This window comes from Podarcis raffonei, chromosome 9, assembly GCF_027172205.1.
Source record: "Podarcis raffonei isolate rPodRaf1 chromosome 9, rPodRaf1.pri, whole genome shotgun sequence".
In the NCBI taxonomy this organism is placed as follows: domain Eukaryota; kingdom Metazoa; phylum Chordata; class Lepidosauria; order Squamata; family Lacertidae; genus Podarcis; species Podarcis raffonei.
In genome coordinates this window covers 32,623,830-32,636,114 of record NC_070610.1, presented here as the reverse complement: position 1 = coordinate 32,636,114, position 12,285 = coordinate 32,623,830, and positions in this window count along the sequence as shown.

Here is a 12,285-nt window from a genome sequence, read left to right as displayed (position 1 = left end):
TGCCAGAGGAGGGCCCACCTCACAGTCCTGTGCTGGGATACAGCTACCAATGGGACAATTAGTAACTGGCTTCTCTTCTTTCCAATCTTAAATTTGGTCCTTTCTGCATTAGTTCAGATATTTTCAGAATCACATTTTTAATGCAATCTCCCCTAAAATGCACACATTTTGCAATTTCCCTAATCATTCATTTCCATAAATTATAAACTACTGTGGCTTTGCTGCAAGTAATCCTGGGAACTGTGTAGGTGAGAACAGTTTATATGTTTGTGAGAAAAGCTAATTCTTGACAAACCTTCAAAGAATACAAGTTTGAGTGTTCTTTGAGGATTATCCTGGCAACTTGGTATAATGCCAGTTTGCTATTAATCCAGCTGCAAGTATGTAGTGCATGTATATGACCGACATATTTAATAACTTTGCTTTTACCTGCTGAGATCAGAAAAGGTGACAAGTAACAGTCAACAGTATTGTGGAAATGGTCTTCCATATTCTCAGATAAAAATATTGTTTTTTATGTAAATGTTTTATGGATTTTTGTATTAGCTTTTACTGTAGTCTTTAAAAAGCATGACAAATTTAAGTGATTAAATTTTTTGTAGTGAACCAATTTCCTTCATCTGAATTGTTTCCTCAAGTCCATAAAAAGATTATTAGACTTAAAACTATCTCCTGCAAATAACATTTGGGAATTATCACTCATTTTGTTTAATTCTAATAATTTTAATAAGATACACACTGAGCATTAATATTTAAATTCACTTACCAAAAATTAGGGGTTTTTCCACACAGGAATATTTGTTCAGTTTTACAGCTAACTGAAGCTCAATCCATTTGCATTTCAGAGATCTAGTATGAATTAACAACTTTGGCCTTCCACTGTAAATGAAGTTCATTTATTCTCTTGTTCCATACAAAACTCTCCCTGAGGACATGATAAAAAAAGGAAATGTTGACTTCCATGAATGTTGTGTGTGCTGTGAAAAAATATTGTATGGCAGAAGAAAACTTGAGTGATCATATTGATATGAACAGAGGTTTAAGTGATCTTATTAGATTAACAGAAACTAGAGCCATTTGTTCATTCAAAATAAATAATCAACTGCAACATTTTAAAGCAACTCAATCTTTATATGCTAGATTAATACTATAAGCTGCCAAAGCAGTGAACACACTGGGATTGGAAGTCACCTATATTCCATTAAATGTATATCCTATGGGTGGGTGCTTCCCACCTTCAGTAACTGAGTTATATACCAGGTCTAGATGAGGTTTCTCTCACTCCAAAGCAGCAGATGTAGAATTTAGAGGTGCTCATAGATTCACTGCTTTCATTGTAGGGCCAGGTAACCCCAGTGGCACAGAGCGCCTATTACCATCTTCAGTTGCTGTGCCATATATGACCATGCCTGGACAGCAACAGCCTTGCTATACATTAGTTACTCAATGATTAGACTACTGAAATGCACTGTATATTGGGTTACCCTTGTGCTTGGCTCAGAAGCTGAAGGTAGTGCAAAATGCAGTAGTCATAGTGCTTAGTGGGACACATATTACAGAAGTGTTGAAAGAGCTGCAGTGGCTGCCTATTACCTACTGAGCCAAGTTCAAGGCTTTGTTGTTGAAATTGGAAGACCTAAACAGCTTGGGACCAGGATGGCCAGCAGACCATCTGCCCTGGTGCACACAATCTGATCTTGAAGATCTTCCATGGAAAGATTAACAACTGATGACAACAAATTCGTGAGCCTTCACCCACCCTCCGCAGTGCCCTCTCTCCAGAATTTCATGACCTTTACCGCCATTTAAAAACTTAGAAGTTTATCCATGCTTTCCTCAACTATGATTCCTTTTATTTCTCTTTTGTACACCTGCTTAGTTCTATTTGAGATAGACAATAGAATCATAGAATCATAGAGTTGGAGGGGACCCAAGGGTCATCTAGTCCAACCCCCTGCAATGCAGGAATCTCAGCTAAAGCATCCATGACAGATGGCCATCCAACCTCTGCTTAAAAACCTCCAAGGAAGGAAAGTCAATCACCTCTTGTGGGAGTCTGTTCCACTGCTGAACAGCTCTTACTGTCAGAAAGTTTTTTTGAATGTTTAGTCGGAATCTCCTTTCTTGCAGCTTGAAGCCATTGGTTCAAGTCTACCCTCCAGAGCAGTTGAAAACAAGCTTGTTCCCTCTTCCATATGACCTTGAGATATTTGAAGGTGGCTATCATATCTCCTCTCAGTCTCCTGTTTTCCAGGCTAAATATACCCAGCTCCTTCAAGCGCTCCTCATAAAGCTTAGTTTCCAGACCCTTGACCATCTTCGTTGTCCTCCTCTGCACACGTTCCAGCTTGTCAACATCCTTCTAAAATTGTGGTGCCCAGAATTGGACACAGTATTCCAGTATTGTCTTTTTCTCATTCCCCCAGTTTTTCCTGAAATTTTATTGAATACTAAAAAATGTATTACGTAGAGATTTTTCAGCATATCAAAAATACATAAATCAGCCCCTTTAATGCCCAGATTTAAGAATACAATTATAAAAACAATACAATCTAACAAAGATCTGAACCAGTAAAAAAGACAAAGTAAACCTGATCACTATCAATTACCTGCCATTTTTAAAACAGATAAAATATCTTCATGCTATGCATATTTTCAAAGCTTAGCAGTGTACAAAGAGTGAACTGAGCTCCTTTACAAGTTTCTTCTTTAGAAGCTGCACCATTGAAATGATCCACACTGGAAGATGTATTTTTTATAGTGTGAGACTCACATACACAACTCCCCACATTCCGCACAAGAGAACTTTCATGTGAAGGTGTTGGCAGCAATGTGAAACTCAAGTGTCATACTAATTTTACTCTACTATTTGTGAAAATTTCATGTGTGTCAGCCTCGAGTAGCAAAGTAAAATGAATACTGTGAAGTAACAAGTAATGGAAGTACTTTGCAAAATAAATCATAGATTATTTGGACTGTAATGCTCAGCACTGAGTTGCCTAACTTGCGATGTTTATTGAACTAGATATAAGTGCATATTATTTATCAAAGCTGACAAGTGAAACGGTAACATGCCCACAGTATAACTTTTGATCGCTTTTCTATACGAAATCAAGATCTTTCTCCCTTTGTCCAGACATGAAATGGTAGTAGAATATAGTGGAACTCAGTCCAGGACTGAGTCCAGTTGTATTATATGGTGTAATGTGCTCTGTGAACCAAAAGCTCAGTAATTTAACTTAATCTTCTGTTATCTTTCATTCCTTCAAAAGCACAGGGAGTTAAAATTTGACTCACCCATCTCCTCTTGATGCCTTCTCTTGAATTTAAGGAAGAATGAAACAATCAGATCTTAAGCTTGAGAAGGAAACAGATGTTTCGAAACGCAATGGTAATTTTACCCAATTTAATATATGGAAATTTCTTAACCTTACTCAAGCAGGATCCATTTTTTCAATCTCACACCCCTCCGCCCACACATACCCCGGTTAATTAAGCCAATTAAAAAATATACCAGATCCAAACTCCATTCAGCATTGGGTGCTGCTCTCTTAAGTCTGGCAGAGGGAAAACAAGCCTTTAAAATAGTGTTTTACACTGGGTCGTCAGGTTACGTGACCAAGCCAAATGGATTTAGGATGCTTCCCTAGTCCTGCCTCCACCATGCTACTTTTGGGGGACTTACACCAGTCTTGGCTCAACCAGCTTCAACTTATCCAGCTGAGTTCTGGCTATGCCAGGATGAGCTTGTTACACTGGTATGCCTTCAGCTAAGCCAGGTTTGGGGACTTAATACAGTCAATCTAAACTGGTAATCAGCTGGCTGAGCCAGAAACCTGCTGCATCCTAAGCTGTTCATCCCGGCACGTCATTCTGTAGGGTGACCCACAGTATCTCTTCTATTTTCTGTGATATTATGCATCATTGAAACTCCCACTTGTAAGCATTTCACTTTTTAGGCAACTGGGGATTTCTTTCTTTCTGAATGTTGCTCACAAACTTTGAGCTTGTTTTCTTCTACACAGTGGAGCTTACCTGAAACTCAGATTCTAAAAATGCGCCCCCTCTCCCCCCAAAAAAACGAAGTAAATAAAATACATGTCAGTTCCATTTTTGTGATTTCAACTCTACCCAAAACACAGGCTAAGCCTTTAATTGTGAACACCTTGTAGATTGTCTTTTCCTGGTCAATGAAACAAGGGCACTTAAGCAATGGTCAATTCACAGATGTCTCTGGGGTCTGCTTCAACCCTATTCACTCAAATCCCAGGTCAACCTGATTCAGTCAGATTCAGTCAGGTAACTGTGATTTTGCTGCATTCAGTGCAGAGGACTGGCCATGGGTCTGTGTGGACCTCAGCCCAAAACAGGTTAAGAACCCCAGGTATAGCACATTCGGCAGAAGCAAATCTTGAGCTAGCTGTTAGATGCATATTCAGTGGCTGGAGCGAAAAATCTATCTCTCTATCTATTGACACAACATGCACATTGCCCCTTAGAAACAGAAGACATTGCCTGGTCCAGACTGAAATTTACAAAGGATTAAATGAAATTCCTATAATTAACATGTCATGCTCCTAACTCTCTGTTACAGTGGGGGGAAATGTTGTTGTCTACTTGTTTCACACCTAGACTTCTATGGTCTATTTGTTGGACACATCTGTGATTTTTGAACCATTTTAAAGAAATCAAAACAAAACAATCATTTGCAATTCAGTAATAAATGCCAATCCTTTGACTCTTATTTTCTTTCTCTTATTTTTAATTACTTTTTGTCAGCAATGTATGCTAAATTAAGTAATTCGTATCTGAGACTCACACATAGTAGTCCCCCTTGAGGAAAATAACATTATATGGTTCTTTTTTTCCAACTTCCTCCATTCTCAAGGTGCCTGTACTTCTGGCGCACAATAGTAGATACCTGTAAAGTAGTATCTGAACAAATCTGCTGTGGAAGGCCATGTTGGCAGTTTGGCTGGAGAGCACTGGGGAAGAGTGGGGAATAGTATTGACAAATATGTATTTGCTAGGCCTTTAGATGAACTAAGGTTAATTAAGGCTCTATGGCCCCAGACGCAACTGTTCACAAATATCAATTATATAATGAAGGTTTTTAAACTTTTTTTTTAATTGGCATGGTATCCTTTTATGAAACCACATATTCTGTAGATCTAACAGCTATGACTTTATGAGTGTGATAAAGACTTCCAGTCTAACATACTGCAAAGGGCTAATGAGATCTAGGAACATAGTGAAGTCTTTATATGGGGAAACAAGATGGAATGAACTTTGTCATTCAGATATCCATTGATATTCTCCTGCAAGATAAGGTCACCAGTTTTCAAAGTGCACAACCATGAAATGAAAGGAAATTAAAGGACCAATGAGGAAAATGATTCAGCTATGGAAGAACATCTCTAGTAAGGATATTAGGCAGGCTGCTGAGAATTCTACAATTTTCTTTTGACAAACGCTAGAGAATTATTTTTTCCGTGTACATGATAGCAGAGATCTGATTAATAACGTATTACTAATCTTATCAAATAATTAAGTTAAAAATGAGTGTCATTTTTTTATGTTAAAATCTTAAGATTTATGGAGAGTAAAGTATTATTCAGTGCGCAAGAAATAGATCATTAAAAGGCAATTTGGATTGTGCCTACAATCTTTGAAATCATAAAAAGCAAGACCTTAACAACGGAATAATTCTACGACTAATCAGAAAACCTCGGAAATATTAACATTTGAAATACCTTGCAGAATGTAAACTGACTTAAACTTTTAGCAGGAGCTTGTTTTCATACTTTAGTTTCAAAGAATCAATTTTAACTGAATTTTCAGCCTCGTGATCTTAATGAGGTCTCTTGTGGTGCAGAAAGTTATTATTGTAAATAAAATCAAAATAATTAGAATATACTTTCTTTCCTTGTTCACAGAGGCTATCTTACTGTCATGGAGCACCAGGGATTTGGGTGGCACAGGTAGGAAGAACTCAGTTGCAACATTACAAACCTGATGGCTGGATGCGGGATCTGAAGTAGAAAAGAACAGAGCTGATTAAAGAAAAGATAGGATTAGACTGAATTCATGTTTTAGGCCCATAGCTGCAATGTGTGATCTAAGAATATTGTAATAACAAAAAACATCCATATGAAACTGAATTCAAACTCAGAAATATTTTTATGAAACAATGCCATAACTTCAAGTGATGTTTCCAAGAGAAATAAATCTTTTTAAAAAAAACAAAAACAAAACCCAGAAATTGAACATTTTTCTCTTCTTTTGCATCACACAACACCACAGAAACAGAAAGTAATACATATCTGATTTTGAACAAATATTATTATTAGTAGTAGTAGTAGTAGTATATTTATACTCTGCCTTTTCCCCGGACAGAGACTCAATGTGGCTTACAGATAAAAACAATTATACATGTGTAGAATTAAAACTATATATTAAAAACATACAGATAATCACAAAAAAGATGGCATAGCACCAACCCCCTCATTAAAAGCAGTCAGTTCCCCAAAGCCTGTTGTCTTCACCTGCCGGCGGAAGGACAGCTAAGAAACTAGTCTAATTCTTTGGGGGAGGCAGCAGCCACTGAGGACGCCCTCTCAATCTATGCTGTATAAATGCCAAGGGACTGAAGTAATATTGTGGTTATCTTTGCATGAGTATTTATGCTTTATTAATACATGATAAACTAAATTAAAGCTAAGGATAAGACAATAGGCCATTACATTCCGTGGACATTTTCCTAATGGTCTCAGTGAAGAGCTCTCCATTCTGGTCTCTAGTTCTATATCAGCTCAACCATCCATTACCTGGTCTCATAAAGACTCTCAAGGAATTGGAATTAGTTCGCAATGCTTTCACTAGAACGCTGACTAGAACAGGTAAAAAAGGTAAAGGACCCCTGGACGGTTAAGTCCAGTCAAAGGCCCATCTCGCTTTACTGGTCAAGGGAGATGGTGTTTATCCACAGACAGCTTTCCAAGTCATGTGGCCAGCATGACTAAACCGCTACTGGCACACAGAGGACCATGATGAGTGCCAGAGTGCACAGAAACGCTATTTACCTTCCCGTTTACCTATTTATCTACTTGTACTGGTGTGCTTTCAAATTGCTAGGTTGGCAAGAGCTGGGACCGAGCAATGGGAGCTCATCCCATCACAGGGATTTGAACCACCGACCTTCCAATCAGCAAGCCCAAGAGGCTCAGTGGTTTAGACCACAGCCCCACCTGTGTCCCCACCTTTACCGCTGACTGGAATAACTCTTAGGGATCATGTAACACTGATCCTTGAAAATCTTGATTGCCTACTTATTCATTTCCAGGTAGAAATGAATATGCTGATTCTGACCCATAAATCCATAAATGATTGAGGTCCAGGTATCTGGAGAAATACTTTGCCTGCATCAACCTGTCTGGGTCTTTAGATCTGGAGAAGTGGGACCCTAGATAATTGTCACTTTAGCAAGGAACGTGCATCAGGTAGTGGCACAGGATTGGGTATTCTTGCAGGGTTGGGGTTTTTTTTTGCCCCAGTTATGATATGCCCTTCACCTGGAAGTATGACTGACACCAAACATGTCTGCCTGGACATTTGTGTACTGTTTACCTAGATTCAAGTTTACCGCTTTATGTGGAAAAGTTTTAATTTTATATATATTTAATCTGGTCTTTTTTTGTCGGGCTGCTGTTTTAAACGATGTTGTAACCTGCCCTGGATCATTTGGTGAAGGGCAGGTTAAAATAGTCTTAATTGATGAAAAATAATGCATCTCTGCAACTTGGGAAACCTGGGATACACAAATCTGTCAATTTAGTTTCTCCCATTTTGATTTATCAGCATTTTGGTGTATATACACTTTTTGTAAAGCAATTCCCCTTAATATAATGCATCTTTGTACATAATTTTCAGTGACATACCGTATTTTCCTGTCTGTAAGACACACCCTATTTTGGGGGACTCTAAGAAAATGGGGGAGATGTATCCATGTAGAAGACGCCCCCAAATTTTTGACATTATTTTTTAGGGGAAAACCTAGTCTTATAGACGGAAAAATACGGTATGTCTTTTATGCAAACCTTCCCCCTAATACAGTATATACATCTTGCACACATTATATGTTTAGAGAACTGCATTGCAACAATCAGAGAAGTGCAAAGAGAAATGTTTTGATTTGTGTATTGGTTTGAGAAATGCTAATTGTTTCTCATTAAAATGCAAAGTCAAATTTCTCCCCAAGCCCACCTGCAATTCAGGATTTCATTTTGATGATGAATTCTGATGAAGTGGACTTTAGCCCACGAAAGCTTATGTCATAATAAATTGCTTAATCATGAAAATTCCATCTTCAGTCTGTCAGCATAATCTCCAGGGTTCTGCTGTGGGATTGGGGGAAATCGCTAAGTCACAATATTTAAAGTCAGATATTATACAACACAATATAAAGAGAGGAAAGTCTGAATATTGAGAAACCGTAAGGGAGATCTGCTTCAAGAAGCAGGCACTATCCTTTCTTTCCACAGGGGTTTTCAAAACTGAACAGATGGCTGTTCTTGGATATGTATAGCTCAGAGATTGCTGTGAAAATAATAAGAAACCTGTATGCTTAATGGGCTGTTAGTTAACAGAGGTGTAAGCAAAGAACATACTAGACAGGTATAATGTCAAGAAGAGGATTGTATATCAACGATATTGTTCCTCTTAGCAACTTGTGCTATTAAATTTTTACTGTATTTCCATTTTATGTTTAGCAGTATTTCACCACATCATGCCACTAAGCTGGAATTCCAGCTATACCTTTCTGCAACAGCTTGTCCTTAAAACATGTTGAAGGTGCCGCAAGATGCACAAGTTTCTGGTTCCTGGATTGACAAAGGGAGCCTACAAAGGTCTATGACAGCATTTGTCTTTGCACCTCTAGTGCAAGACTAAAAAGGTTTGATGCACTGTGTCCTATTATGTCTGCTTCTGTCAACATGTCGCATCCTGAAGATCACAGTAATATGATGTGAAGTGAGCTGTGACACATCAGTGACACTTAAAAATGCTTTCGCACTCAATAATTGTCAGAGATGAAGTGGAAGAGTTGCCTTTCCTAGTTTTCTCCTGTCAAGCTTTTGCTACTTGACTAATGATATGTAATGTAATGTTAAATACAGGGAATAATGTATATAATAGAGTAGCAATTAAGAAGCCATAGTAAGGAGCCTGCTGGATGGAAAATGGAGAAACAGCTACATAAAACAGGAGGGAAATGCTCAAAATAGATGATGTTCCACAGGAAGGGGAGAAACAAGAATGTCCTGAAGTTTTATATCTAGCTAGCTAAAAAGCCAGTGGCTTCCAAATACGATTTGCAGCATATTCTGATTTCTCTCTGTTTCTCATTTTTCTGGTCTTAATTACAGATCTCCAAATTTCCACATCAGCTTCTCCCTGTGTGTGTGTGTTTTAAAGTCCTTATTAATAGCATTTTAGTGCACTTTCCCCCCTAATATACATGTTTGTATGCTGTCTTGTCCAATATACATGCTTTTCCAAGGCTATTCTCCCTAATAGAATGAATTTTTGTATGCTATCTTCACTAATATGTGTATTTTTATGCACACTTTGTCCCAATATATGCATTTTCATATGTATTACTTGCCTGGATAACTGTACTGCAAAATTTGGAGAAGTGCAAATTTTGAAGGATGGTTGTGTTTCATTGTTTGTATTGTTTCAGAAAGTGAAATTGGATAGGTTTGCCTTTCAATGCAATTGCTGCATTTTACTTTCTTTTCTTCAATTTGATATTGTCAAATAATTTGAGATCTCATTAACTTTTGGGTGATTCTATCCTAAATCAGCATTCATGTGTGCCACGTAGCTCTCTGCTTTCAAAGAATTTCAAGCAGGAAATCCTGCTTGAATTTTTACTACATTTGCATCACAGATAGTTAAGGTAACATACATTAGTTAAGGTAACAGACCCCAATCGTTTAATTTATTTAATGAAGGTTTATTAAATAGATTGTCTGGAAACCACCAGAATACTGACCAGAAATCACATGTTATACTGGCATCTGCAAGGTAAAAGGTACAGCAAAAAGACCCCTGGATGGTTAAGTCCAGTCAAAGGCAACTATGGGGTATGGCACTCATTTCGCTTACAGGCCGAGGGAGCCGGCATTTGTCTGCAGACAGCTTTATAGGTCATGTGGTCACCATGACTAAACTGCTTCTGGCACAACAGAACACCGTGACAGAAACCAGAGCACACGGAAATGCTGTTTACCTTCCCACCATAGTGGTACCTATTTATCTACTTGCACTGGCATGCTTTTGAACTGCTAGGTTGGCAGGAGCAGGGACAAAGCAATGGGAAATCACCCGGTTGTGGGGATTCAAACCGCCAACCTTCTGATCAGCAAGCCCAAGAGGCTCAGTGGCTTAGGCCACAGCGCCACCTGCGTCCTATACTGGCATTTGCAACACAATGCTGATTGCATAGTGGATGCCATCACTCAATCACTGCAGCAAAGAGCAAAATGTCTAGATTTTCTATACCCTTTCTAATCCAATGTCTGCTTTGCCTTGCTGGTAACCATAGTCACATGCCTAAAGTGGGTGGGACCAAAGTGGAAAATTGCATATGTTCAAAGCCCCAAAGTGGGAGGGGTTGAAGTTGTGGCTGCTTACCCTTATTTATGAAGCATTTGTGCTGATTCCTTCTTCTTCCCCTTTAATCTCAAGGTATTTGGCTTATTTATTTCTACACAGAGCCAAGATGTCCCTCCATCACAGTGAAAGGGGGTTATGAAAGCTGGACAAGGGACTGCTGGGCTATTATTGTCAGGTGAAAATAGAGATTGCAGCAAGCGATGAAAAGTACCGTTCTTAAGGAATATAATGTGAGAGCACTTGACCTGCAGAGTCTCAACTGAAATAAACCCAGCTTATCCTCGATCAGTAATTTCCCCTATGCTTCCTCTAGTGGTAGCATTTCACCTCTTACATATGGTGCAACAATATGCCCCCAGCATTATTTTATATGTGCTATGTTTCATTTATGTTTGCCATGTCTTTTATTTAAGGACACTTGTAAAAATATTTTTTTATATAAAGATGGCAGGAGTCATCATTCATCTTTGTTATACGGACAGGTTACCACTTACTTGGCAGCACCTACATGATTTATTGGGGAAAGGTTCTCGATGCCTGCGGCAGCAGTTTCCAGAACTTGTTTGAAGTGAAAGTGATCTCTTGCTTGTGACAGCCATGCATGCTGCTTGGAATTTTTTTAAAAAAACCCCAAAATAAAAACAAATATTCCCTGATTTAACACGGGGATCAAAGACCTCCATTTCTTCTTGGTGAAATCACTACCTCTACAAACAAAATGAGAAACATAAATCCAGTGTTATTGAAAACAAATTCTGTGATTTGATTTAAAATGTGCTTAAGGCTCTTTTCTTTTCAAGGGGCAGATCTGTGGATTGAATTATTCCTCTATTTCATTTTATTTTCACCTGCTCTTTTTCTACATGTATTTGCCAATTTGTTGTGTGTTTTTACATCTTTATCCGTTCTGTGCCACTGTTGATGAATTATGTATTGATGGATATTTGAGGTAGCAGGGTGACATTCATCAGCATATGAAATACTGTATGCTAAACATTTATTTTGATATTGTGCATAATTTTAGTTGACTGAAACATACTCTTACGTGGATACCTATTTCTTTCTCTTTTTTGTTATGATTTAGAATATGTTTTATGAATCACAGAACTGGAAAAGACACTGGCCTTAATCTTGAAGAGCAGCGGGGAAGATTTTTTTTGTATTAATAAAAATGTACAAGCACACACCATGAGCACGCCTACACACAGCGTGGGCTGGAGCAGCATTCGTTCCATGGAAATCAGAAAGAAGATGTGACTGCTTGCCCATTCCCCGCATGACACAAGTCCTCCCTTGAGTTTTTCATGTAAATCAGATAAGTTAGAAAGGGGATGTTGTTGGTGGGGAGAAAGATTCTGCCCCTCCCAGGGGACCTTGCAGTGCACCCTAGGAATTCCAGACACTCTGAAGCAGCAAATATACCCCTCAGTGCTTTTGAGTCCTTACAAAGCATGGCAAAAATGAACAAGTGCTTACAAATAGCAGGAGGGATTTCAGGGACTACTAGCTGTCTGCAAATCCCAGAGCAAGGTGAGAGAATCGCCCAATCATTTCCCCAAGCCCTCCAGACCTTGGGGAATGTAGTGGGCATTTCAGGCTGCAATC